Below are 27500 nucleotides of genomic sequence, written 5' to 3'. Positions count from 1 at the left end.
GCATAGGAGAAACCATATGGTACCGTGGTGACTGTAGTTAAAGAAAATAAACTATCAGACCTGATTAAAAAAACCAGGGCGGGCCGTGGACCGGACACACCGTTGGAGAAAGTAATTTATCAGGTAAACATAAATTCTGTTTTCTCCAACATAGGTGTGTCCGGTCCACGGCGTCATCCTTACTTGTGGGAACCAATACCAAAGCTTTAGGACACGGATGAAGGGAGGGAACAAATCAGGTCACCTAAATGGAAGGCACCACGGCTTGCAAAACCTTTCTCCCAAAAATAGCCTCAGAAGAAGCAAAAGTATCAAACTTGTAAAATTTGGTAAAAGTGTGCAGTGAAGACCAAGTCGCTGCCCTACATATCTGATCAACAGAAGCCTCGTTCTTGAAGGCCCATGTGGAAGCCACAGCCCTAGTGGAATGAGCTGTGATTCTTTCGGGAGGCTGCCGTCCGGCAGTCTCGTAAGCCAATCTGATGATGCTTTTAATCCAAAAAGAGAGAGAGGTAGAAGTTGCTTTTTGACCTCTCCTTTTACCAGAATAAACAACAAACAAGGAAGATGTTTGTCTAAAATCCTTTGTAGCATCTAAATAGAATTTTAGAGCGCGAACAACATCCAAATTGTGCAACAAACGTTCCTTCTTTGAAACTGGTTTCGGACACAGAGAAGGTACGATAATCTCCTGGTTAATGTTTTTGTTAGAAACAACTTTTGGAAGAAAACCAGGTTTAGTACGTAAAACCACCTTATCTGCATGGAACACCAGATAAGGAGGAGAACACTGCAGAGCAGATAATTCTGAAACTCTTCTAGCAGAAGAAATTGCAACTAAAAACAAAACTTTCCAAGATAATAACTTAATATCAACGGAATGCAAGGGTTCAAACGGAACCCCCTGAAGAACTGAAAGAACTAAATTGAGACTCCAAGGAGGAGTCAAAGGTTTGTAAACAGGCTTAATTCTAACCAGAGCCTGAACAAAGGCTTGAACATCTGGCACAGCGGCCAGCTTTTTGTGAAGTAACACAGACAAGGCAGAAATCTGTCCCTTCAGGGAACTTGCAGATAATCCTTTTTCCAATCCTTCTTGAAGGAAGGATAGAATCCTAGGAATCTTAACCTTGTCCCAAGGGAATCCTTTAGATTCACACCAACAGATATATTTTTTCCAAATTTTGTGGTAAATCTTTCTAGTTACAGGCTTTCTGGCCTGAACAAGAGTATCGATAACAGAATCTGAGAATCCTCGCTTCGATAAGATCAAGCGTTCAATCTCCAAGCAGTCAGCTGGAGTGAAACCAGATTCGGATGTTCGAACGGACCCTGAACAAGAAGGTCTCGTCTCAAAGGTAGCTTCCAAGGAGGAGCCGATGACATATTCACCAGATCTGCGTACCAAGTCCTGCGTGGCCACGCAGGAGCTATCAAGATCACCGACGCCCTCTCCTGATTGATCCTGGCTACCAGCCTGGGGATGAGAGGAAACGGCGGGAACACATAAGCTAGTTTGAAGGTCCAAGGTGCTACTAGTGCATCCACTAGAGCCGCCTTGGGATCCCTGGATCTGGACCCGTAGCAAGGAACTTTGAAGTTCTGACGAGAGGCCATCAGATCCATGTCTGGAATGCCCCACAGCTGAGTGACTTGGGCAAAGATTTCCGGATGGAGTTCCCACTCCCCCGGATGCAATGTCTGACGACTCAGAAAATCCGCTTCCCAATTTTCCACTCCTGGGATGTGGATAGCAGACAGGTGGCAGGAGTGAGACTCCGCCCATAGAATGATTTTGGTCACTTCTTCCATCGCCAGGGAACTCCTTGTTCCCCCCTGATGGTTGATGTACGCAACAGTTGTCATGTTGTCTGATTGAAACCGTATGAACTTGGCCCTCGCTAGCTGAGGCCAAGCCTTGAGAGCATTGAATATCGCTCTCAGCTCCAGAATATTTATCGGTAGAAGAGATTCTTCCCGAGACCAAAGACCCTGAGCTTTCAGGGATCCCCAGACCGCGCCCCAGCCCATCAGACTGGCGTCGGTCGTGACAATGACCCACTCTGGTCTGCGGAATGTCATCCCTCGTGACAGGTTGTCCAGGGACAGCCACCAACGGAGTGAGTCTCTGGTCCTCTGATTTACTTGTATCTTCGGAGACAAGTCTGTATAGTCCCCATTCCACTGACTGAGCATGCACAGTTGTAATGGTCTTAGATGAATGCGTGCAAAAGGAACTATGTCCATTGCCGCTACCATCAACCCGATCACTTCCATGCACTGAGCTATGGAAGGAAGAGGAACGGAATGGAGTATCCGACAAGAGTCTAGAAGTTTTGTTTTTCTGGCCTCTGTCAGAAAAATCCTCATTTCTAAGGAGTCTATTATTGTTCCCAAGAAGGGAACCCTTGTTGACGGAGATAGAGAACTCTTTTCCACGTTCACTTTCCATCCGTGAGATCTGAGAAAGGCCAGGACAATGTCCGTGTGAGCCTTTGCTTGAGGAAGGGACGACGCTTGAATCAGAATGTCGTCCAAGTAAGGTACTACAGCAATGCCCCTTGGTCTTAGCACAGCTAGAAGGGACCCTAGTACCTTTGTGAAAATCCTTGGAGCAGTGGCTAATCCGAAAGGAAGCGCCACAAACTGGTAATGTTTGTCCAGGAATGCGAACCTCAGGAACCGATGATGTTCCTTGTGGATAGGAATATGTAGATACGCATCCTTTAAATCCACCGTGGTCATGAATTGACCTTCCTGGATGGAAGGAAGAATAGTTCGAATGGTTTCCATCTTGAACGATGGAACCTTGAGAAACTTGTTTAAGATCTTGAGATCTAAGATTGGTCTGAACGTTCCCTCTTTTTTGGGAACTATAAACAGATTAGAGTAGAACCCCATCCCTGTTCTCTTAATGGAACGGGATGAATCACTCCCATTTTTAACAGGTCTTCTACACAATGTAAGAATGCCTGTCTTTTTATGTGGTCTGAAGACAACTGAGACCTGTGGAACCTCCCCCTTGGGGGAAGTCCCTTGAATTCCAGAAGATAACCTTGGGAGACTATTTCTAGCGCCCAAGGATCCAGAACATCTCTTGCCCAAGCCTGAGCGAAGAGAGAAAGTCTGCCCCCCACCAGATCCGGTCCCGGATCGGGGGCCAACATTTCATGCTGTCTTGGTAGCAGTGGCAGGTTTCTTGGCCTGCTTTCCCTTGTTCCAGCCTTGCATTGGTCTCCAAGCTGGCTTGGCTTGAGAAGTATTACCCTCTTGCTTAGAGGACGTAGCACTTTGGGCTGGTCCGTTTCTACGAAAGGGACGAAAATTAGGTTTATTTTTTGCCTTGAAAGGCCGATCCTGAGGAAGGGCGTGGCCCTTACCCCCAGTGATATCCGAGATAATCTCTTTCAAGTCAGGGCCAAACAGCGTTTTCCCCTTGAAAGGAATGTTAAGTAGCTTGTTCTTGGAAGACGCATCAGCCGACCAAGATTTCAACCAAAGCGCTCTGCGCGCCACAATAGCAAACCCAGAATTCTTAGCCGCTAACCTAGCCAATTGCAAAGTGGCGTCTAGGGTGAAAGAATTAGCCAATTTGAGAGCATTGATTCTGTCCATAATCTCCTCATAAGGAGGAGAATCACTGTCGACCGCCTTTATCAGCTCATCGAACCAGAAACATGCGGCTGTAGCGACAGGGACAAAGCATGAAATTGGTTGTAGAAGGTAACCCTGCTGAACAAACATCTTTTTAAGCAAACCTTCTAATTTTTTATCCATAGGATCTTTGAAAGCACAACTATCCTCTATGGGTATAGTGGTGCGTTTGTTTAAAGTGGAAACCGCTCCCTCGACCTTGGGGACTGTCTGCCATAAGTCCTTTCTGGGGTCGACCATAGGAAACAATTTTTTAAATATGGGGGGAGGGACGAAAGGAATACCGGGCCTTTCCCATTCTTTATTAACAATGTCCGCCACCCGCTTGGGTATAGGAAAAGCTTCTGGGAGCCCCGGCACCTCTAGGAACTTGTCCATTTTACATAGTTTCTCTGGGATGACCAACTTGTCACAATCATCCAGAGTGGATAATACCTCCTTAAGCAGAATGCGGAGATGTTCCAACTTAAATTTAAATGCAATCACATCAGGTTCAGCTTGTTGAGAAATGTTCCCTGAATCAGTAATTTCTCCCTCAGACAAAACCTCCCTGGCCCCATCAGACTGAGTTAGGGGCCCTTCAGAAATATTAATATCAGCGTCGTCATGCTCTTCAGTATCTAAAACAGAGCAGTCGCGCTTACGCTGATAAGTGTTCATTTTGGCTAAAATGTTTTTGACAGAATTATCCATTACAGCCGTTAATTGTTGCATAGTAAGGAGTATTGGCGCGCTAGATGTACTAGGGGCCTCCTGAGTGGGCAAGACTCGTGTAGACGAAGGAGGGAATGATGCAGTACCATGCTTACTCCCCTCACTTGAGGAATCATCTTGGGCATCATTGTCATTGTCACATAAATCACATTTATTTAAATGAATAGGAATTCTGGCTTCCCCACATTCAGAACACAGTCTATCTGGTAGTTCAGACATGTTAAACAGGCATAAACTTGATAACAAGTACAAAAAACGTTTTAAAATAAAACCGTTACTGTCACTTTAAATTTTAAACTGAACACACTTTATTACTGCAAATGCGAAAAAACATGAAGGAATTGTTCAAAATTTACCAAATTTTCACCACAGTGTCTTAAAGCCTTAAAAATATTGCACACCAAATTTGGAAGCTTTAACCCTTAAAATAACGGAACCGGAGCCGTTTTGAACTTTAACCCCTTTACAGTCCCTGGTATCTGCTTTGCTGAGACCCAACCAAGCCCCAAGGGGAATACGATACCAAATGACGCCTTCAGAAAGTCTTTTCTAAGTATCAGAGCTCCTCTCACATGCGACTGCATGCCATGCCTCTCAAAAACAAGTGCGCAACACCGGCGCGAAAATGAGGCTCTGCCTATGCTTTGGGAAAGCCCCTAAAGAATAAGGTGTCTAAAACAGTGCCTGCCGATATTATTATATCAAAATACCCAGATAAAATGATTCCTCAAGGCTAAATATGTGTTAATAATCAATCGATTTAGCCCAAAAAAAGTCTACAGTCTTAATAAGCCCTTTTTGAAGCCCTTATTTACAATCGTAATAAACATGGCTTACCGGATCCCAGAGGGAAAATGACAGCTTCCAGCATTACATCGTCTTGTTAGAATGTGTCATACCTCAAGCAGCAAGAGACTGCTCACTGTTCCCCCAACTGAAGTTAATTGCTCTCAACAGTCCTGTGTGGAACAGCCATGGATTTTAGTGACGGTTGCTAAAATCATTTTCCTCATACAAACAGAAATCTTCATCTCTTTTCTGTTTCTGAGTAAATAGTACATACCAGCACTATTTCAAAATAACAAACTCTTGATTGAATAATAAAAACTACAGTTAAACACTAAAAAACTCTAAGCCATCTCCGTGGAGATGTTGCCTGTACAACGGCAAAGAGAATGACTGGGGTAGGCGGAGCCTAGGAGGGATCATGTGACCAGCTTTGCTGGGCTCTTTGCCATTTCCTGTTGGGGAAGAGAATATCCCACAAGTAAGGATGACGCCGTGGACCGGACACACCTATGTTGGAGAAACATAATTTATGTAAGAACTTACCTGATAAATTCATTTCTTTCATATTAGCAAGAGTCCATGAGCTAGTAACGTATGGGATATACATTCCTACCAGGAGGGGCAAAGTTTCCCAAACCTCAAAATGCCTATAAATACACCCCTCACCACAACCACAAATCAGTTTAACGAATAGCCAAGAAGTGGGGTGATAAGAAAAAAGTGCGAAAGCATAAAAAACAAGGAATTGGAATAATTGTGCTTTATACAAAAAAATCATAACCACCACAAAAAAGGGTGGGCCTCATGGACTCTTGCTAATATGAAAGAAATGAATTTATCAGGTAAGTTCTTACATAAATTATGTTTTCTTTCATGTAATTAGCAAGAGTCCATGAGCTAGTGACGTATGGGATAATGACTACCCAAGATGTGGATCTTCCACGCAAGAGTCACTAGAGAGGGAGGGATAAAATAAAGACAGCCAATTCCGCTGAAAAATAATCCACACCCAAAATAAAGTTTAAATCTTATAATGAAGAAAACTGAAATTATAAGCAGAAGAATCAAACTGAAACAGCTGCCTGAAGTATTTTTCTACCAAAAACTGCTTCAGAAGAAGAATACACATCAAAATGGTAGAATTTAGTAAAAGTATGCAAAGAAGACCAAGTTGCTGCTTTGCAAATCTGATCAATCGAAGCTTCATTCCTAAACGCCCAGGAAGTAGAAACTGACCTAGTAGAATGAGCTGTAATCCTTTGAGGCGGAGATTTACCCGACTCGACATAAGCATGATGAATTAAAGATTTCAACCAAGATGCCAAAGAAATGGCAGAGGCCTTCTGACCTTTCCTAGAACCGGAAAAGATAACAAATAGACTAGAAGTCTTTCGGAAATTCTTAGTAGCTTCAACATAATATTTCAAAGCTCTAACTACATCCAAAGAATGCAATGATCTCTCCTTAGAATTCTTAGGATTAGGACATAATGAAGGAACCACAATTTCTCTACTAATGTTGTTAGAATTCACAACCTTAGATAAAAATTTAAAAGAAGTTCGCAACACCGCCTTATCCTGATGGAAAATCAGAAAAGGAGATTCACAAGAAAGAGCAGATAATTCAGAAACTCTTCTAGCAGAAGAGATGGCCAAAAGAAAACAAAACTTTCCAAGAAAGTAATTTAATGTCCAGTGAATGCATAGGTTCAAACGGAAGAGCTTGAAGAGCCCCCAGAACCAAATTCAAACTCCAAGGAGGAGAAATTGACTTAATAACAGGTTTTATACAAACCAAAGCTTGTACAAAACAATGAATATCAGGAAGAATAGCAATCCTTCTGTGAAAAAGAACAGAAAGAGCAGAGATTTGTCCTTTCAAGGAACTTGCAGACAAACCTTTATCCAAACCATCCTGAAGAAACTGAAAAATTCTCGGAATTCTAAAAGAATGCCAGGAAAAATGATGAGAAAGACACCAAGAAATGTAAGTCTTCCAGACTCGATAATATATCTTCCTAGATACAGATCTACGAGCCTGTAACATAGTATTAATCACAGAGTCAGAGAAACCTCTTTGACTAAGAATCAAGCGTTCAATCTCCATACCTTTAAATTTAAGGATTTGAGATCCTGATGGTAAAAAAGGACCTTGTGACAGAAGGACTGGTCTTAACGGAAGAGTAAACGGTTGGCAAGAAGCCATGCGGACAAGATCCGTATACCAAAACCTGTGAGACCATGCTGGAGCCACCAGCAGAAAAAACGAGCATTCCTTCAGAATCTTAGAGATTACTCTTGGAAGAAGAACTAGAGGCGGAAAGATATAGGCAGGATGATACTTCCAAGGAAGTGACAATGCATCCACTGCTTCCGCCTGAGGATCCCTGGATCTGGACAGATACCTGGGAAGTTTCTTGTTTAGATGAGAAGCCATCAGATCTATTTCTGGAAGTCCCCACATTTGAACAATCTGAAGAAACACCTCTGGGTGAAGAGACCATTCGCCCGGATGTAACGTTTGGCGACTGAGATAATCTGCTTTCCAATTGTCAATACCTGGGATATGAACCGCAGAGATTAGACAGGAGCTGGATTCCGCCCATACCAGTATTCGAGATACTTCTTTCATAGCCAGAGGACTGTGAGTCCCTCCTTGATGATTGATGTATGCCACAGTTGTGACATTGTCTGTCTGAAAACAAATGAACGATTCTCTCTTTAGAAGAGGCCATGACTGAAGAGCTTCTGAAAATTGCACGGAGTTCCAAAATATTGATTGGTAATCTCACCTCCTGAGATTTCCCAAACCCCTTGTGCTGTCAGAAACCCCCATACAGCTCCCCAACCTGTCAGACTTGCACCTGTTGAGATCACAGTCCAGGTTGGAAGAAAAAAAGAAGCCCCCTGAACTAAACGATGGTGGTCTGTACCACGTCAGAGGGTGTCGAACAATCAGTTTTAAAGATATTAAATGAGATATCTTTGTATAATCCCGGCACCACTGGTTCAGCATACAGAGCTGAAGAGGTTGCATGTGAAAATGAGCAAAGGGGAACACGTCCAATGCAGCAGTCATAAGAACCTAGAATTTCCATGCATAAGGCTACCGAAGGGAATGATTGAGACTGAAGGTTTCGATAAGCTGAAACCAATTTCAGACGTCTCCTGACCAACAGAGACAGAGTCATGGACACTGAATCTATCCGGAAATCTAAAAAAGGTTACTCTTGTCTGAGGAATCAACAAACTGATTGGTTAATTGATCCTCCAACCATGTTCTTGAAGAAACAACACTCATAAAAAGCTGGAAAGGATCTTTCCATTGAAAATGAGCAAAGGGAATTGAATCCAATGCTGTTAAAACTTCTATGCATATATAGCAACTGAAGGAAATAATAGAGACTAAAGGTTCCGACAGACGGAACCCAATACAAATTGTCCCTTGTCTGATAGAGACAAAGATGGTGACATAAACCATCTGGAAACCTAAAAAAAAAAGGTGACCCTTGCGTGAGGAATTAAGAGCTTTTGAAAAAAGATCCTCTAACTATGTCCTGAAGAGCAAGTGAAACATATGAGAATCCGCATCCTCAGGAAATAATCTGAATGAAAACAGAAAAATGAAGAATACGCATTTATTGTATGTAAAGAAAACAAATAATGCTATCAATGACCACAAAAAGGCAAAATAGTTTTATTCAAACTCCAAAACCCAGTTCCTAGAAAAGGAACTGGAATAAAAACCCCAGAAGATTCCAGGTCTGAGCAGCGCTTGAACCTCATGGGTACCCAGCCATGCCTCAACAGTATCCAAAATATATAGGACAGAAACACACTGAAAGAAAGTGTTAGCCTTACTGGAATAAAAATCAAAGAAATTTGGACAAAATAGAACCAAATAAATTTCAAAGAAGTCTTAACCTGCCCCTTACCAGCCAAGCTGGAATACGGCATGTGCATCGCAACATTAGGGAGCTAATTTCGAACCCCAATTAAAAACATGTTACTTGGGAAAGAACTCAGGATTCGTTCCTTAATAAGAACAACCAAACTAGTATAAGCTTAAAGTTTTAGTCTTAGAACTCAATCTTGAAGCCCATAGTAACAGTTAAGAATTGAATCCAATTATAATTGATTATCTTAGAACAAAAGAAATATGGATTTTTTTTTTATTTTTTTTTTAAATCACAGAATTCTTCTAGCTAAAATAGCTAAAGACATAGATTAACCCTCATTTGCAAATATATTCAATAAAATGAAGACACAAATTAAATCATTAGCATGATAGTCCAGTTTAAAGGACCATTCAAAACAGAGGACTTGCAAAATGCAAAACAACAAGACAAATGCAACGGCACCTAGTCTAGTAAATGTTGTCCCTTAACAATGCTAAAATAAATCATGATCTGATACTTGATCTTAAAGTAAACAGAAAAAATGAAGCAATTGCAATATCACAGGACCAAGAAAAGTACCTGAAACTAAATAATTTTCCAAAAATAAGATACAACTATATAAAGGAAAATAAATACTATTTTGCTATAAAAACAATAGCATAATTAGTAGGAGTAGAGATAGCTCCAATAAATTGGAGAACCCTCCAAATTGAATTTAACTGCTGACAAAGAATATAGTTTAAAAATAAAAAAGACAATTCTCAGCCTATTCCATTCCCTAGTATGGGGAATTGGAAAGAAAACCTCTGAAAACAGAATTTATGCTTACCTGATAAATTACTTTCTCCAACGGTGTGTCCGGTCCACGGCGTCATCCTTACTTGTGGGAATATCTCTTCCCCAACAGGAAATGGCAAAGAGTCCCAGCAAAGCTGGCAAAATAGTCCCTCCTAGGCTCCGCCCACCCCAGTCATTCGACCGACGGACAGGAGGAAAAATATAGGAGAAACCATATGGTACCGTGGTGACTGTAGTTAGAGAAAATAATTCATCAGACCTGATTAAAAAACCAGGGCGGGCCGTGGACCGGACACACCGTTGGAGAAAGTAATTTATCAGGTAAGCATAAATTCTGTTTTCTCCAACATTGGTGTGTCCGGTCCACGGCGTCATCCTTACTTGTGGGAACCAATACCAAAGCTTTAGGACACGGATGAAGGGAGGGAGCAAATCAGGTTACCTAAACGGAAGGCACCACGGCTTGCAAAACCTTTCTCCCAAAAATAGCCTCCGAAGAAGCAAAAGTATCAAATTTGTAAAATTTGGCAAAAGTGTGCAGTGAAGACCAAGTCGCTGCCTTACATATCTGATCAACAGAAGCCTCGTTCTTGAAGGCCCATGTGGAAGCCACAGCCCTAGTGGAGTGAGCTGTGATTCTTTCAGGAGGCTGCCGTCCGGCAGTCTCGTAAGCCAATCGGATGATGCTTTTAAGCCAAAAGGAAAGCTTTTTGACCTCTCCTTTTACCAGAATAGACGACAAACAGAGAAGATGTTTGTCTGAAATCTTTTGTAGCTTCTAAATAGAATTTTAGAGCACGGACTACGTCCAAATTGTGTAACAAACGTTCCTTCTTTGAAACTGGATTCGGACACAAAGAAGGTACAACTATCTCCTGGTTAATATTTTTGTTAGAAACAACCTTTGGAAGAAAACCAGGCTTAGTACGCAAAACCACCTTATCTGCATGGAACACCAGATAGGGCGGAGAACACTGCAGAGCAGATAACTCTGAAACTCTTCTAGCAGAAGAAATAGCAACCAAAAACAAAACTTTCCAAGATAACAACTTAATATCTATGGAATGTAGAGGTTCAAACGGAACCCCTTGAAGAACTGAAAGAACTAGATTTAAACTCCAGGGAGGAGTCAAAGGTCTGTAAACAGGCTTGATCCTAACCAGAGCCTGAACAAATGCTTGAACATCTGGCATAGCTGCCAGTCGTTTGTGTAGTAAGACAGATAAAGCAGAAATCTGTCCCTTTAGAGAACTCGCAGATAATCCTTTATCCAAACCTTCTTGCAGAAAGGAAAGAATCTTAGGAATTTTTACCTTATTCCAAGGGAATCCCTTGGATTCACACCAGCAGATATATCTTTTCCATATTTTATGGTAAATCTTTCTAGTTACCGGTTTTCTGGCCTGAACCAGAGTATCAATCACCGAATCTGAAAACCCACGCTTTGATAGAATCAAGCGTTCAATCTCCAAGCCGTCAGCTGGAGGGAGACCAGATTTGGATGTTCGAATGGACCCTGAACAAGAAGGTCCTGTCTCAAAGGTAGCTTCCATGGTGGAACCGATGACATATTCACCAGGTCTGCATACCAAGTCCTGCGTGGCCACGCAGGAGCTATCAAGATCACCGAGACCCTCTCCTGTTTGATCCTGGCTACCAGCCTGGGAATGAGAGGAAACGGTGGGAACACATAAGCTAGGTTGAAGGTCCAAGGCGCCACTAGTGCATCCACTAGAGTCGCCTTGGGATCCCTGGATCTGGACCCGTAGCAAGGAACCTTGAAGTTCTGACGAGACGCCATCAAATCCATGTCTGGAATGCCCCATAATTGAGTCAACTGGGCAAAAATCTCCGGGTGGAGTTCCCACTCCCCCGGATGGAATGTCTGACGACTCAGCTTCCCAGTTTTCCACACCTGGGATGTGGATCGCAGATAGATGGCAGGAGTTATTCTCCGCCCATTGTATTATTTTGGTTACTTCTTTCATCGCCAGGGAACTCCTTGTTCCTCCCTGATGATTGATATACGCAACAGTCGTCATGTTGTCTGATTGGAATCTTATGAATCTGGCCTTTGCAAGCTGAGGCCAAGCCCTGAGAGCATTGAATATCGCTCTTAGTTCCAGAATGTTTATCGGGAGAAGAGACTCTTCCCGAGACCATAGTCCCTGAGCTTTCAGGGATTCCCAGACCGCACCCCAGCCCACTAGACTGGCGTCGGTCGTGACAATGACCCACTCTGGTCTGCGGAAGCTCATTCCCTGGGATAGGTGGTCCAGGGATATCCACCAACGGAGTGAATCTCTGGTCTTCTGATCTACTTGAATCACTGGAGACAAGTCTGTATAGTCCCCATTCCACTGTTTCAGCATGCACAGTTGTAATGGTCTTAGATGAATTCGCGCAAAAGGAACTATGTCCATTGCTGCAACCATCAACCCTACTACTTCCATGCACTGAGCTATGGAAGGACGTTGAACAGAATGAAGAACTTGACAAGCGCTTAGAAGTTTTGACTTTCTGACATCTGTCAGAAAGATCCTCATTTCTAAGGAATCTATTATTGTTCCCAGGAAGGGAACTCTTGTTGACGGAGACAGAGAACTTTTTTCTATGTTCACCTTCCATCCGTGAGATCTGAGAAAGGCCAGAATGATGTCTGTATGAGCCTTTGCTTTTGAAAGGGACGACGCTTGTATTAGAATGTCGTCCAAGTATGGTACTACTGCAATGCCCCTCGGTCTTAGAACCGCTAGAAGGGACCCGAGTACCTTTGTGAAAATCCTTGGAGCAGTGGCTAATCCGAATGGGAGGGCCACAAACTGGTAATGTTTGTCCAGAAAGGCGAACCTTAGGAACTGATGATGTTCTTTGTGGATAGGAATATGTAGGTACGCATCCTTTAGATCCACGGTAGTCATAAATTGACCCTCCTAGATAGTGGGTAGAATCGTTCAAATGGTTTCCATTTTGAACGATGGTACCCTGAGAAATTTGTTTAGGATCTTTAAATCCAGAATTGGTCTGAAGGTTCCCTCTTTTTTGGGAACTACGAACAGATTTGAGTAAAATCACATTCCTTGTTCCGTCATTGGAACTGGGTGTATCACTCCCATCTTTAGCAGGTCTTCTACACAATGTAAGAACGCCTGTCTCTTTATTTGGTTTGAGGATAAGTGAGACATGTGGAACCTTCCCCTTGGGGGTAGTTTCTTGAATTCCAGAAGATAACCCTGAGAAACTATTTCTAGCGTCCAGGGATCCTGAACATCTCTTGCCCAAGCCTGAGCAAAGAGAGAGAGTCTGCCCCCCCCCCACTAGATCCGGTCCCGGATCGGGGGCTACTCCTTCATGCCGTTTTGTTAGCGGTAGCAGGCTTCTTGGTCTGCTTACCCTTGTTCCAGCCTTGCATCGGTTTCCAGGCTGGTTTGGACTGTGAGGCATTACCCTCTTGCTTAGAGGATGCAGAATTAGAGGCCGGTCCGTTCCTGAAATTACGAAAGGAACGAAAATTAGACTTATTCTTGGCCTTGAAAGGCCTATCTTGTGGGAGGGCGTGGCCCTTTCCCCCAGTGATGTCTGAGATAATCTCCTTCAATTCTGGTCCAAAGAGAGTTTTACCCTTGAAGGGGATGTTAAGCAATTTTGTCTTGGATGATACATCCGCTGACCAAGACTTTAGCCAAAGTGCTCTGCGCAGCACAATTGCAAACCCTGAATTTTTCGCCGCTAATCTAGCTAATTGCAAAGCGGCATCTAAAATAAAAGAGTTAGCCAACTTAAGTGCGTGAACTCTGTCCATAACCTCCTCATATGGAGTCTCTCTACTGAGCGACTTTTCTAGTTCCTCGAACCAGAACCACGCTGCTGTAGTGACAGGAACAATGCACGAAATGGGTTGTAGAAGGTAACCTTGCTGTACAAAAATCTTTTTAAGCAAACCTTCCAATTTTTTATCCATAGGATCTTTGAAAGCACAACTATCTTCGATAGGAATAGTAGTGCGCTTGTTTAGAGTAGAAACTGCCCTCTCGACCTTAGGGACTGTCTGCCATAAGTCCTTTCTGGGGTCGACCATAGGAAATAATTTCTTAAATATAGGGAGGGGGAACAAAAGGTATGCCGGGCTTCTCCCACTCCTTGTTCACTATGTCCGCCACCCGCTTGGGTATAGGAAAAGCGTTGTGGTGCACCGGAACCTCTAGGAACTTGTCCATCTTGCATAATTTTTCTGGAATGACCAAGTTGTCACAATCATCCAGAGAAGATAACACCTCCTTAAGCAGTGTGCGGAGATGTTCTAATTTAAATTTAAATGTCAAAACATCAGGTTCAGCCTGTTGAGAAATTTTTCCTGAATCTGAAACTTCCCCATCTGACAAAACCTCCCTCATGGCCCCTTCAGATTGGTGTGAGGGTATGACAGAACAATTATCATCAGCGCCCTCCTGTTCTTCAGTGTTTAAAACAGAGCAATCGCGCTTTCTCTGATATGCAGGCATTTTGGATAAAATATTTGCTATGGAGTTATCCATTACAGCTGTCAATTGTTGCATGGTAATAAGCATTGGCGCGCTAGAAGTACTAGGGGCCTCCTGCGTGGGCAAAACTGGCGTAGACACAGAAGGAGATGATGTAGAACCATGTCTACTCCCTTCATCTGAGGAATCATCTTGGGCAATTTTATTATCTGTGGCAGTACTGTCCTTACTTTGTTTGGAAGCTAAGGCACAATTATCACACAATTTTGAAGGGGGAGACACATTGGCTTTCATACATATAGAACATAGCTTATCTGAAGGCACAGACATGTTAAACAGGCTTAAACTTGCCAATAAAGCACAAAAACCGTTTTAAAACAAAACCGTTACTGTCTCTTTAAATTTTAAACAGAGCACACTTTATTACTGAATATGTGAAAATATATGAAGGAATTGTTCAAAATTTACCAAAATTTCACCACAATGTCTTAAAGCATTAAAAGTATTGCACACCAATTTTCAGAGCTTTAACCCTTAAAATAACGAAACCGGAGCCGGTTACAGATTTAACCCCTATACAGTCCCAGCTACAGCCTTTGCTGTGACTTTACCAAGCCCAGAGGGGAATACGATACCAAATGACGCCTTCTAGGAACTTTTCCAACTACTTTCAGGTCCTCACACATGCATCTGCATGTCTTGCACTCAAAAACAACTGCGCAGTAATGGCGCGAAAATGAGGCTCAGCCTACAACTGGGAAGGCCCTTCCTGACTGGAAAAGGTGTCTAACATAGTGCCTGACGTTAAAAAACGTTTATAAGTGTGAATTATCAGCATAAACATGTATAAAATGTCCAAATAAAGCAATCGATTTAGCCCATAAAAGTGTCTACCAGTTTTATAGCCCATATTAAGCCCTTTATTCTGTTTGAGACTAAGAAAATGGCAGCCTTCCAGCATTACACAGTCTTGTTAGAAATATGGCTAGTCATACCTTAAGCAGAAAAGTCTGCTAACTGTTTCCCCCAACTGAAGTTACTTCATCTCAACAGTCCTATGTGGAAACAGCAATCGATTTTAGTTACTGTCTGCTAAAATCATCTTCCTCTCACAAACAGAAATCTTCATCTTTTTCTGTTTCAGAGTAAATAGTACATACCAGGACTATTTTAAAATAACAAACTCTTGATAGTAGAATAAAAAAACTACAACTAAACACCACATACTCTTAACCATCTCCGTGGAGATGTTGCCTGTGCAACGGCAAAGAGAATGACTGGGGTGGGCGGAGCCTAGGAGGGACTATATGGCCAGCTTTGCTGGGACTCTTTGCCATTTCCTGTTGGGGAAGAGATATTCCCACAAGTAAGGATGACGCCGTGGACCGGACACACCAATGTTGGAGAAATCACAGAAGAAATAAAAAGGCAGAAATAGTGTCAGCTAGTCTTAAAGAACTAGTTACCTTAATATCCAAAATAATCAACACCTCTTCAACAAAGAACAAATGTACTTTAATAATGAAAAAATTATATAAAAAAGTAGATTTGTTAGTGTCAATATCTGATGAAGAGAATTTCTGAAAGAGAAAAAAACATCATCAGAGAAGGATAAATCAGTATGTTGTTGGTCATTTGAAACTTCAATAATTAAAAAAGAAGTGAAAAAGACCTAAAAATCGTATTAGAAGGCACGAAGTCAGACATAGCCTTAATCAGAAAAAATATTTCTTATAAATCTTCTAAACATTTCTTGCACTTAAGAATGGAAATGTATAAAGCATAAATACTAATGGAATCTGCATGTAAAAGTATATCATAATAACTTATTACAAACCATAGCTAGAGATAAACATTTATAACATTTAAAATAAATGAACTTAGCTTTGGTAGAACTGAAACTCAGTTAAGCATTTTTCCAGAAGTGGCTTCTGACTCAGGGACAAACGGAGACATCTTGCAATATGTAATAGAAAAAACAACATATAAAACAAAATTGATCAAATTCCTTAAATGACAGTTTCAGGAATGGGAAAAAATGCCAGTGAACAAGCTTCTAGCAACCAGAAGCAATAAATAATGAGACTTAAATAATGTGGAGACAATAGTGACGCCCATATTTTTTAGCGCCAAAAAAGACGCCCACATTATTTGGCGCCTAAATGCTTTTGGCGCCAAAAATGACGCCACATCCGGAACGCCGACACTTTTGGTGCAATAAAACGTCAAAAAAATGACGCAACTTCCGGCGACACGTATGACGCCGGAAACAGAAAAAAAAATTTGCGCCAAAAAAGTCTGCGCCAAGAATGACGCAATAAAATGAAGCATTTTCAGCCCCCGCGAGCCTAATAGCCCACAGGGAAAAAGTCAAATTTTAAGGTAAGAAAAAAATTGATTAATTCATATGCATTATCCCAAATATGAAACTGACTGTCTGAAATAAGGAATGTTGAACATCCTGAGTCAAGGCAAATAAATGTTTCAACACATATATTTAGAACTTTATATAAAAGTGCCCAACCATAGCTTAGAGTGTCACAGAAAATAAGACTTACTTACCCCAGGACACTCATATACAAGTAGTAGAAAGCCAAGCCAGTACTGAAACGAGAATCAGTAGAGGTAATGGTATATATAAGAGTATATCGTCGATCTGAAAAGGGAGGTAAGAGATGAATCTCTACGACCGATAACAGAGAACCTATGAAATAGACCCCATAGAAGGAGATCATTGAATTCAAATAGGCAATACTCTCCTCACATCCCTCTGACATTCACTGCACGCTGAAAGGAAAACCGGGCTCCAACCTGCTGCGGAGCGCATATCAACGTAGAATCTAGCACAAACTTACTTCACCACCTCCATAGGAGGCAAAGTTTGTAAAACTGATTTGTGGGTGTGGTGAGGGGTGTATTTATAGGCATTTTGAGGTTTGGGAAACTTTGCCCCTCCTGGTAGGAATGTATATCCCATACGTCACTAGCTCATGGACTCTTGCTAATTACATGAAAGAAATGTCGCCAGTATTTATCAAAATTCTAGACACATTTTTGGGGCAAAATTTTGAAACAAGATGCACAGGTGCCCTCAGAGGAAGGAAATATGTTTAGACAGCAGTAATGTTGTAAACTTGTCTTCCTTTACTCTGACTAAGAGTCAAATTTGTGTTCTTTCTCTGGGTCTCAACTTTGCCCCAACAACTCACCTCTTCAATACTATTGTAGATTTGTAAGAATATTAGTTTTGAAGAAACATTTTTTGGAGGTTGATAGACACGCAGTGTGGGGATGTTTTGGTAACAACTGATTTAAAAAAGAGAATTTTTACTTCTTAGATAAATGTGCAGAACTTGACCTATTGTCCTTGGATAAAGAAAATATATCTAGTAGTGATGTACCAACTATTAGAATAGATATAATCAAAGTAGGAGCTAAGTCAGACTTGTATCCAGTACAAACTAGATCAACTGCAGTAGAAGTTTATCAGAAAACTGTAGAATTGAAATTGAAGGATCTCCATAGCATTGATTGGAGTTGCCATGGGGGGGTGATAATCTTAATAAACATGAATACTTTACAGAAATTACAGAGTAATAAAGAGATTGTAATTTGAGGCTCGGATAAGAGGGGCAAAATAGTGGTTCTTAAGCGAAGTGACTACATGGAAGCAGTAAGACAACTATCTGACACAGAAGTATACATGAAATTGCCATATAATCCTACTTTTGTATATCAGAGGGAACTGACTTCTATTATCGATTGGGCTCTACACCAGGGGTCGATAAATCTGTTTAAAGTTTTGGAGCCAGTAAGAATACTTAGTAACCAGACAGTGGTATCTGTATACAGATCTATGGAGAATAACCCAAAAAGTTAGGAGCTAGGGGTAAAATTCAAGGAGCCAGTGGCTCCCAGGCTCCTGGGTTTGTCAAGCCCTGCTCTAGACAATGGGAACATAACACAGAAAAACTTGGATTTTTTATTGGTTAAGTATCCAAAAGTAGCAATATTTAATTATTTACCCAAAATCCACAAAGGTTTACATAACTCTCCTGGACGCCCCATAGTGGCAGGAATAGGCTAATTGATTGAGCCCTTGTCAGAACTGATTGATACCTATCTGCAACCATTAGCTTTGAATTTGAAGAGCTATATAAAAGATACTAGTGATGTCATCAGACAGATTGAAATAATTGAGTGGAAAGAAGGCTTTTCATTTATATCTGTATATATAGTATCACTTTATATCTCTATTCCCCATGATAAAGGTATCAAGGCCATTGATTTTTTCTGAATCATCTCTCTACTTACAGTGAGGAGGTGAAAGGGTTCATTCTGAAATCAACTGATTTTCTCTTGTCACATAATTTATTTTTGTTTGAGGGGGAATACTATTTCCAGAGACGCAGAACGGCAATGGGAGCAAAATTTGCTCCCTCCTATGCCAACCTGTATTTAGGTTGGTGAGAGCTTTTCTGCGTCTCTGGAGATACTAACCCCTTCAGGGAGAACATTCTCTTTTTTGGTTGCTATATTGATTACCTTTTATTTGTATGGAAAGGTCCTGATAATATGATTCCCTCTTTTCTGGGTTACCTACAAGAGAATGATCTGAATTTAAAAGTATAGCATATTTGGATATTAAGTTGAAATCCAATATTCCCAAACACTGTGTAAAAGTAGAATTGCATAGAAAAGAAGTAGCAGGCAATACTATATTGTATGCAGCGTCTTGTCCCCCTAAACATACTGTTAATGCTATTCCCAAAAGTCAATAGATGAGGGTCAAGTGTAATTGTACCGACCCTGTGGATTATGAACATCATGCTAGAGAACTAACTAGCAGGTTTATTGAGAGAGGGTATACGAAGAAAGCCTGGAAAGCATCAAGAAACAAATAGATGTTGTAGAAAGAGATTCTATGTTTATCACCAGAAATAGAAGTACTGATACGGGGAATAAACCTAAGTTTATCACTACTTATAGCAGTGAGTACCACAAGATCTGTGGTATTATAAGAGACTCACTGCAAATTTTGGAAACTGATGATAAACTTAGGGATATTATACATACAGGCTGTACATTTATATCCAGTAAAGCTTTGGGTAATACACTGTCACCGTCCATGTTACCTGGCTGTGCTAAAAAGAATTGGCTTTCCTTGAAACCAGGTTTTTTCAAATGTAATAGCAATCGATGTAAGTCTTGCTCATATGCCATTTTTGGCACCCATTTCACCTCCCAGGCAACAGGAAAAATCTATCAAATAAGACAGTATTCTACATGTAATTACTGTTTTGTAATATACCTTCTGACCTGTAGGGGGTGCTATAAGCAATATGTAGGATTGACCACTAGGGCTCTTAAGGGTCGTTTTCTTGAACATCTTAGATACATTTTAGATCCAGAGTCTACTACCCCAATCTCTCTACATTTTAAGAGGGAGCACAACTCTGATGGTTCCATTTTGGCATTCCAGTGAATCCAGGTTGTACAAAAACACCCCAGAGGGGGGAATAGGGAAGAAATCTTAAGACAAAGAGAAGTCTTTTGGATTTACCATCTGGAAACTAGAATGCCAAAAGGTTTGAACTCCGAGTGGGATGTTAAAATTGTTTGTATAATTTGAGGAATCTAACAAATATGAGATGTTTATTCTTTTTCATTTGTTATATTTTAGTTTTAACAGTCATTGTAAATTATTTATTTGTATAAAAACAGAATTTATGCTTACCTGATAAATTTCTTTCTTTTGTGATGTACAGAGTCCACGGATTCATCCTAGCTTGTGGGATATTGTCCTTCCTGAAAAAGCAAAGAGAGCACCACAGCAGCGCTGTCTATATAGCTCCCCCCTTAACTCCACCCCCCAGTCATTCGACCAAAGGCCAAGGAAGAAAAGGAGAAACTATAAGGTGCAGAGGTGACTGAAGTTTACATAAAAAATACTATCTGTCTTGAATAGACAGGGCGGGCCGTGGACTCTGTACATCGCAAAAGAAAAAAATGTATCAGGTAAGCATAAATTCTGTTTTCTTTTGCAAGATGTACCGAGTCCATGGATTCATCCTAACTTGTGGGATACCAATACCAAAGCTTTAGGACACGAATGAAGAAAGGGACAAGACAGGAACCTAAACGGAAGGCACCACTGCTTGCAAAACCTTTCTCCCAAAAATAGCCTCCGAAGAAGCAAAAGTATCAAATTTGGAAAATTTGTAAAAGGTATGAAGCGAAGACCAAGTCGCAGCCTTACAAATCTGTTCAACAGAAGCATCATTTTTAAAAGCCCGTGTGGAAGCCACCGCTCTAGTGGAGTGAGCTGTAATTCTTTCGGGAGGCTGCTGTCCAGCAGTCTCATAAGCCAAACGGATGATGCTTTTCAGCCAAAAGGAAAGAGAGGTAGCTGTAGCCTTTTGAGTAGCCTTTGGATTCACACCAAAAAAGATATTTACGCCATATCTTATGATAGATCTTCCTGGTGATAGGCTTTCGAGCATGAATCAAGGTATCTATGACCGACTCAGAGAAACCCCGCTTTGATAAAATCAAGCGTTCAATCTCCAAGCAGTCAGTTGCAGAGAAATTAGATTTGGATGCTTGAATGGACCTTGAATCAAAAGGTCCCGTCTCAGTGGCAGAGTCCATGGTGGCAGAGACGACATTTCCACCAGGTCTGCATACCAAGTCCTGCGTGGCCACGCAGGCGCGATCAAAATCACCGAAGCTCTCTCCTGTTTGATTCTGGCAATCAGACGCGGAAGGAGAGGGAATGGTGGAAACACATAAGCCAGGTTGAACGACCAGGGTACTGCTAGAGCATCTATCAGTACTGCCTGAGGATCCCTTGACCTGGATCCGTAACGAGGAAGTTTGGCGTTCTGACGAGACGCTATCAGATACAATTCTGGTGTGCCCCATAGCTGAACCAGTTGAGCAAACACCTCCGGATGGAGCTCCCACTCCCCCGGATGAAAAGTCTGACGACTTAGAAAATCTGCCTCCCAGTTCTCCACCCCTGGGATATAGATCGCTGATAGATGGCATGAGTGAGTCTCTGCCCATCGGATTATCCTGGAAACTTCAATCATCGCCAAGGAACTCCTTGTTCCCCCCCGATGATTGATATAAGCTACAGTCGTGATGTTGTCCGACTGAAACCTGATGAATCCGGCCGAAGCCAGCTGAGGCCACGCCTGAAGAGCATTGAATATCGCTCTTAATTCCAGAATATTTATTGGTAGGAGGGCGGCCTCCTGAGTCCACAAACCCTGTGCTTTCAGGGAATTCCAGACTGCACTCCAGCCCAGTAGGCTGGCGTCCGTCGTCACAATAACCCACGCTGGCCTGCGGAAACACATTCCCCTGAACAGGTAATTCTGTGACAACCACCAAAGAAGAGAGTCTCTGGTCTCTTGATCCAGATTTATCTGAGGAGATAAATCTGCATAATCCCCATTCCACTGTTTGAGCATGCATAGTTGCAGTGGTATGAGATGCAAGCGAGTAAACGGAACTATGTCCATTGCCGCTACTATACACTGAGCCACTGACGGCCGATGAATGGAATGAAGAGCTCGGCAGGTGGTTAAAATCTTTGATTTCCTGACCTCCGTCAGAAATATTTTCATGTCCACCGAATCTATCAGAGTTCCCAGGAATGGAACTCTTGTGAGAGGAATAAGAGAACTCTTTTTCACGTTCACCTTCCACCCATGAGATCTTAGAAAGGCCAACACTAAGTCCGTGTGAGACTTAGCAAGTTGGAAAGTCGACGCTTGAATTAAGATGTCATCTAGATAAGGCGCCACTGCTATGCCCCTCGGCCTTAGGACCGCCAGAAGGGACCCTAGCACCTTTGTGAAGATTCTTGGCGCCGTGGCCAACCCGAAGGGAAGAGCCACAAACTGGTAATGCCTGTCCAGAAAGGCAAACCTGAGGAACTGATGATGATCTTTGTGGATAGGAATGTGTAGATACGCATCCTTTAGATCCACCGTAGTCATATATTGACCCTCCTGGATCATTGGTAAAATAGTCCGAATGGTCTCCATCTTGAAGGATGGAACTCTTAGGAATTGGTTTAGGATCTTGAGATCTAGAATTGGTCTGAAGGTTCCCTCTTTTTTGGGAACCACAAACAGATTGGAGTAGAAACCATGCCCCTGTTCTGTTTTCGGAATTGGGCAGATCACTCCCATGGTAAAAAGGTCTTCTACACAGCGTAAGAACGCCTCTCTTTTTGTCTGGTTTACAGACAATTGAGAAAGATGGAACCTCCCCCTTGGAGAAGAATCTTTGAAATCTAGGAGATACCCCTGGGTTACAATTTCTACGGCCCAGGAGTCCTGAACGTCTCTTGCCCAGGCCTGAGCAAAGAGAGAAAGTCTGTCCCCTACTTGATCCGGTCCCGGATCAGGGGCTACCCCTTCATGCTGTCTTAGTGGCAGCAGCAGGCTTTTTGGCCTGTTTACCCTTGTTCCAAGCCGGGTTAGGTCTCCAGGTTGGCTTGAGCAAAGTTCCCCTCTTGCTTTGCAGCAGGGGAAGAGGAAGCGGGACCACCCTTGAAGTTTCAAAAGGAACGAAAATTATTTTGTTTGGTCCTTGTCTTATTTGACTTATCTTGAGGGAGGGCATGACCCTTCCCTCCAGTGATGTCTGAAATGATCTCTTTCAGTGCAGGCCCGAATAGGGTCTTACCTTTGAAAGGGATGGTCAAAAGCTTAGATTTAGATGACACATCAGCTGACCAGGACTTAAGCCATAACGCTCTTCGCGCTAAAATGGCAAAACCTGAATTCTTTGCCGCTAACTTAGCAAGATGAAAAGGGGCGTCTGTAATAAAAGAATTAGACAACTTAAGGGCCTTAATTCTGTCCAAAATATCATCTAGTGGGGTCTCCAACTGAAGAGCCTCTTCTAGAGCCTCAAGCCAAAAAGCAGTAGACCCTCTAACTTTTTATCCATAGGATCAATGAAAGCACAACTGTCTTCAATAGGTATAGTTGTACGCTTAGCCAGAGTAGAAATAGCTCCCTCCACCTTAGGGACCGTCTGCCATGAGTCCTTTATGGTGTCAGAAATGGGGAACATTTTCTTAAAAACAGGGGTGGGAGCGAATGGAATACCTGGTCTATCTCACTCCTTAGTAACAATGTCCGAAATACTCTTAGGGACTGGAAAAACATCAGTGTAAACAGAAACCTCTAAATATTTGTCCATTTTACACAATTTCTCTGGAACGACAATAGGGTCACAATCATCCAGAGTAGCTAAAACCTCCCTGAGCAATAAACGGAGGTGCTCTAGCTTAAATTTAAATGCTGTCATATCTGAATCTGTCTGAGGGAACATCTTTCCTGAATCAGAAATCTCTCCCTCAGACAGCAAATCCCTCATCCCTACCTCAGAACATTGTGAGGGAATATCGGATACGGCTACTAAAGCATCAAAAGTCTCAGCATTTGTTCTTAACCCAGAGCTACTGCACTTCTCTTGCAACCCTGGCAGTTTAGATAAAACCTCTGTGAGGGTAGTATTCATAACTGAAGCCATATCTTGCAAGGTGAAAGAATTAGACGCACTAGAAGTACTTGGCGTCGCTTGTGTGGGCGTAACTGGTTGTGACACTTTTAATGCCAAATTCTTATAAGTCAAAATATGCTGTTTGCAATTTATAGACATATCAGTACAATTGGGACACATTCTTAGAGGGGGTTCCACAATGGCTTCTAAACAAATTGAACAATCAGATTCCTCAGTGTCAGACATGTTTAACAGGCTAGTAATGAAGCAAGCAAGCTTGGAAAACACTTTATTTAATGAAAAAAACACAATTTGCAAAAACGGTACTGTACCTTTAAGAGAAAAAAAGGCATACACAAACTGCAAAACAGGTTAAAATTGCTTCAAAAATTCTGACATTTTAACAGTGTACCCACTAAGCTTTAGAGTGATTGCACCACAAGTAAAAAAGCAATAGACCCCCAAATGAAAAAAACGGATTGATAATTGTCTAAAACCGGTTAAAAAACCCTAAAGCACCTTGCCACAGCTCTGCTGTGGCCCTACCTGCCCTTAGGAAGTGTCAATATGGGGTTTAAAGCTTCAATTAGTCCCTCAGAAGACTATCAGGACCTCAGGAGAAGTTGCTTGCTGCTTGTAAATGTAGGCCCCGTCCACCTCACTCGATGTTGCTGGGGCCTACACAAAACTAACAGACCCTGCCTGAAAGCCATGTGGGTTATAAACAACCCCAAAGAACCCTCAAGCAAATGTCCCATAAAACAGAAAACGTCACTCCCAGACACAAAAAAGTTTGTCCCAAATTCAAATAAACTGAGTGCCCACAAAAAATTAACCCTTTATGCAAGCTAGTAAAAACCTCTGATAACACTAGGATTACTGCTTACCCTTCCCCTAATGGGGACACTGTCAGCCTTTCTGAGTTAACACAGTCTCTGCAGAAAATATGACTGAACATACCTCATTGCTGTATAGCAAGAAACCGTTCCTCACACTGAAGTTTTCCTATACTCCTCAGCTTCTGTGGGAACAGCAGTAGACTTTAGTTACAAATGCTAAGATCATCATCCTCCAGGCAGAAATCTTCATCTATGTCCTGCCTGAGAGTAAATAGTTCAACACCGGTACCATAAAAAAAATAAACACTTGATTGAAGATAAAATAAAACTAACAGTTTAACACCTCTTCTCTTTACCCTTCCTGCTTAGAGCCAGCAAAGAGAATGACTGGGGGGTGGAGTTAAGGAGGGAGCTATATAGACAGCTCTGCTGTGTTGCTCTCTTTGCTACTTCCTGTCAGGAAGGACAATATCCCACAAGTTAGGATGAATCCGTGGACTCGGTACATCTTGCAAAAGAAATATGAGCATTATGCATGTTTAATCTCACCCCCCCCCCCTTTGATTATGTTTATTCTGCTAATCAAATCGACTCAGGATTGTGATAGGAAGTTAACTTGTAAGGGGGAGGAGTAACGGTACTCAAATACAATGTGTTAGCAGTTGCTTATTATGGGTCATTTAGAAAGTGCAATATGTGAATAACGAAACATGTTTGACCTTTTTTCTGTTATGAGGTGTACTATGTACTGTGTTTTATAGTGCCTATTAAATTTATTTGCATTTTACTATTGTATCCTGTCATTTGGATGTGTGGGTGCTGCCTTTTTGTTGCGGATTCTGGATTTCTGTGTGGAGCGTTGATGAAGCACTCAATAGTTTGGCACCGGTGACGTCATCTGGCGACCGCCTGTAGTGGGAGCATGTTATTGAAGGTGCTCTAGCGTGAAGACGGCTGTCTCTCAGTGAGGGCTGTAAACCGAAGTTAAGGAGACTTTACTTTGAGCGCTGCTCTGTGTTATTGCTATATAAGATAATGAGGTCTGATATATCCAGAAGCTATGGGTTGTGGTTTCAAAGAGCAAAAACTGCTGTTTTATATACAAAAATAAACCCAAAGCACCAATTTACCATACATTGTATACTCTGCAGCTGTTATAAGTCATTGAAAACACATTAAGGGGAAAACAATTTTACTGCACACCGTCTCTTTAACAAAATGGAGAGGAATCTGTAAAACTGAAGAAATATCCTAAGAGTGTGTTTGTTTTAAAATATTTTATTAAAATTGCAAAATGTGTAGCTAGACGGTCACAAATAATACCGTTTTTTTTTTCTGTTAAAAGAATTACAGGACTGAAAGTACTTGGAGTTACAAACCTCTCACCTTTTATCTGTCATTACATTCATTACTAAGTGCACTGGGTTAATAATTATAAAAGATACTGCCGGTGTTTCGCTAACAGGGATAAGTCACTTGGCAGACCATGTGACTGTATAGATCTATAGAAACTGTAACTACAGACCAGGAATGTAAATTTTTCTTACATCTACAGAAAACACCAGTAGGAAAAAATTCCAAGAAAAGTCTGCGGCCTAACAGCTTTCAAATTAGTAAAGACCAGAAAAAACTAACGGAGTCGTCCCAAGGTGCATGAAACTACATTCCAAAGCATTTTATTGTTATCTCAAATTTTATTACTATTGATCCATTGCCAAAATATTGCAGAGTGTGTTGGTTTGCACTGCCTAATTCTCAAGGAAAAGCCCCCAGGGTAAGCCAATAATATCTGATTGGAGTTTTAACACTTACAAACTGAATTATCAAGGAAAATATGCCAGGAAAAGGTTCTTACATGTGTCGGATGAATCCCTTGGCTACCAGAGTGAGCCACCGCAAAACGTACAGTGTTGCATTGCAGCTCTCCCTGGCAGTCAAGGGGTTAAACTGCATAGTGAACTTCAAAAGGTCATAGTGTACCTTGGTATTCTACCAGCATGCTTCCACAGTGGGAGATGGTCAGTTATTAACATCACATTCTTTATGAACAGCTCAAAGTTTGCTTAGGTGCCACAAACATGAATCCTGACATATACAGTTATGCCTAATTTCCACACAATTTATTGTATTTGTAACTATCAGTTTAATCTTCGTTCATTCTGAAAAACATAAGATGTTTAAGTACACACACTATCTATATATGCACATAAATAACACACACAAACACATACAGTATATATACACACACACACAGTTGTGCTCATAAGTTTACATACCCTGGCAGAATGTATGATTTCTTGGCCATTTTTCAGAGAATATGAATGATAACACAAAAACGTTTCTTTCACTCATGGTTAGTGTTTGGTTGAAGCCATTTATTATCAATCAACTGTGTTTACTCTTTTTAAATCACAATTACAACAGAAACTACCCAAATGACCCTGATCAAAAAAGTTTACATACCCCAGGTCTTAATACTGTGTATTGCCCCCTTTAACATCAATGACAGCTTGAAGTATTTTGTGGTATTTGTGGATGAGGCTCTGTATCTTCTCAGATGGTAAAGCTGCCCATTCTTCCTTGCAAAAAGCCTCCAGTTCTTGTAAATTCTTGGGCTGTCTTGCATGAACTACACGTTTGAGATCTCCCCAGAATGGCTCAATGATATTGAGGTCAGGAGACTGAGATGGCCACTCCAGAACCTTCACTTTATTCTGCTGTAGCCAATGACAGGTCGACTTGGCCTTGTGTTTAGGATCATTGTCATGTTGGAATGTCCAAGTACGGCCCATGTGCAGC

The 27500-nt window shown here is 41.6% G+C and overlaps 1 protein-coding gene across 5 annotated transcripts in view; it reads right to left on the bottom strand.

Annotated features, from left to right (window-relative positions):
- PPFIA1 (PTPRF interacting protein alpha 1) overlaps window positions 1-27500 on the bottom strand; it is a 323205-nt gene that overhangs the window by 210748 nt on the left and 84957 nt on the right. The gene's annotated exons all lie outside the window — the stretch shown is intronic.

This window comes from Bombina bombina, chromosome 7, assembly GCF_027579735.1.
Source record: "Bombina bombina isolate aBomBom1 chromosome 7, aBomBom1.pri, whole genome shotgun sequence".
NCBI lineage: Eukaryota > Metazoa > Chordata > Amphibia > Anura > Bombinatoridae > Bombina > Bombina bombina.
Note: the sequence above shows the minus strand (reverse complement) of the source record. Positions and strands in the feature narration are given on the sequence as shown.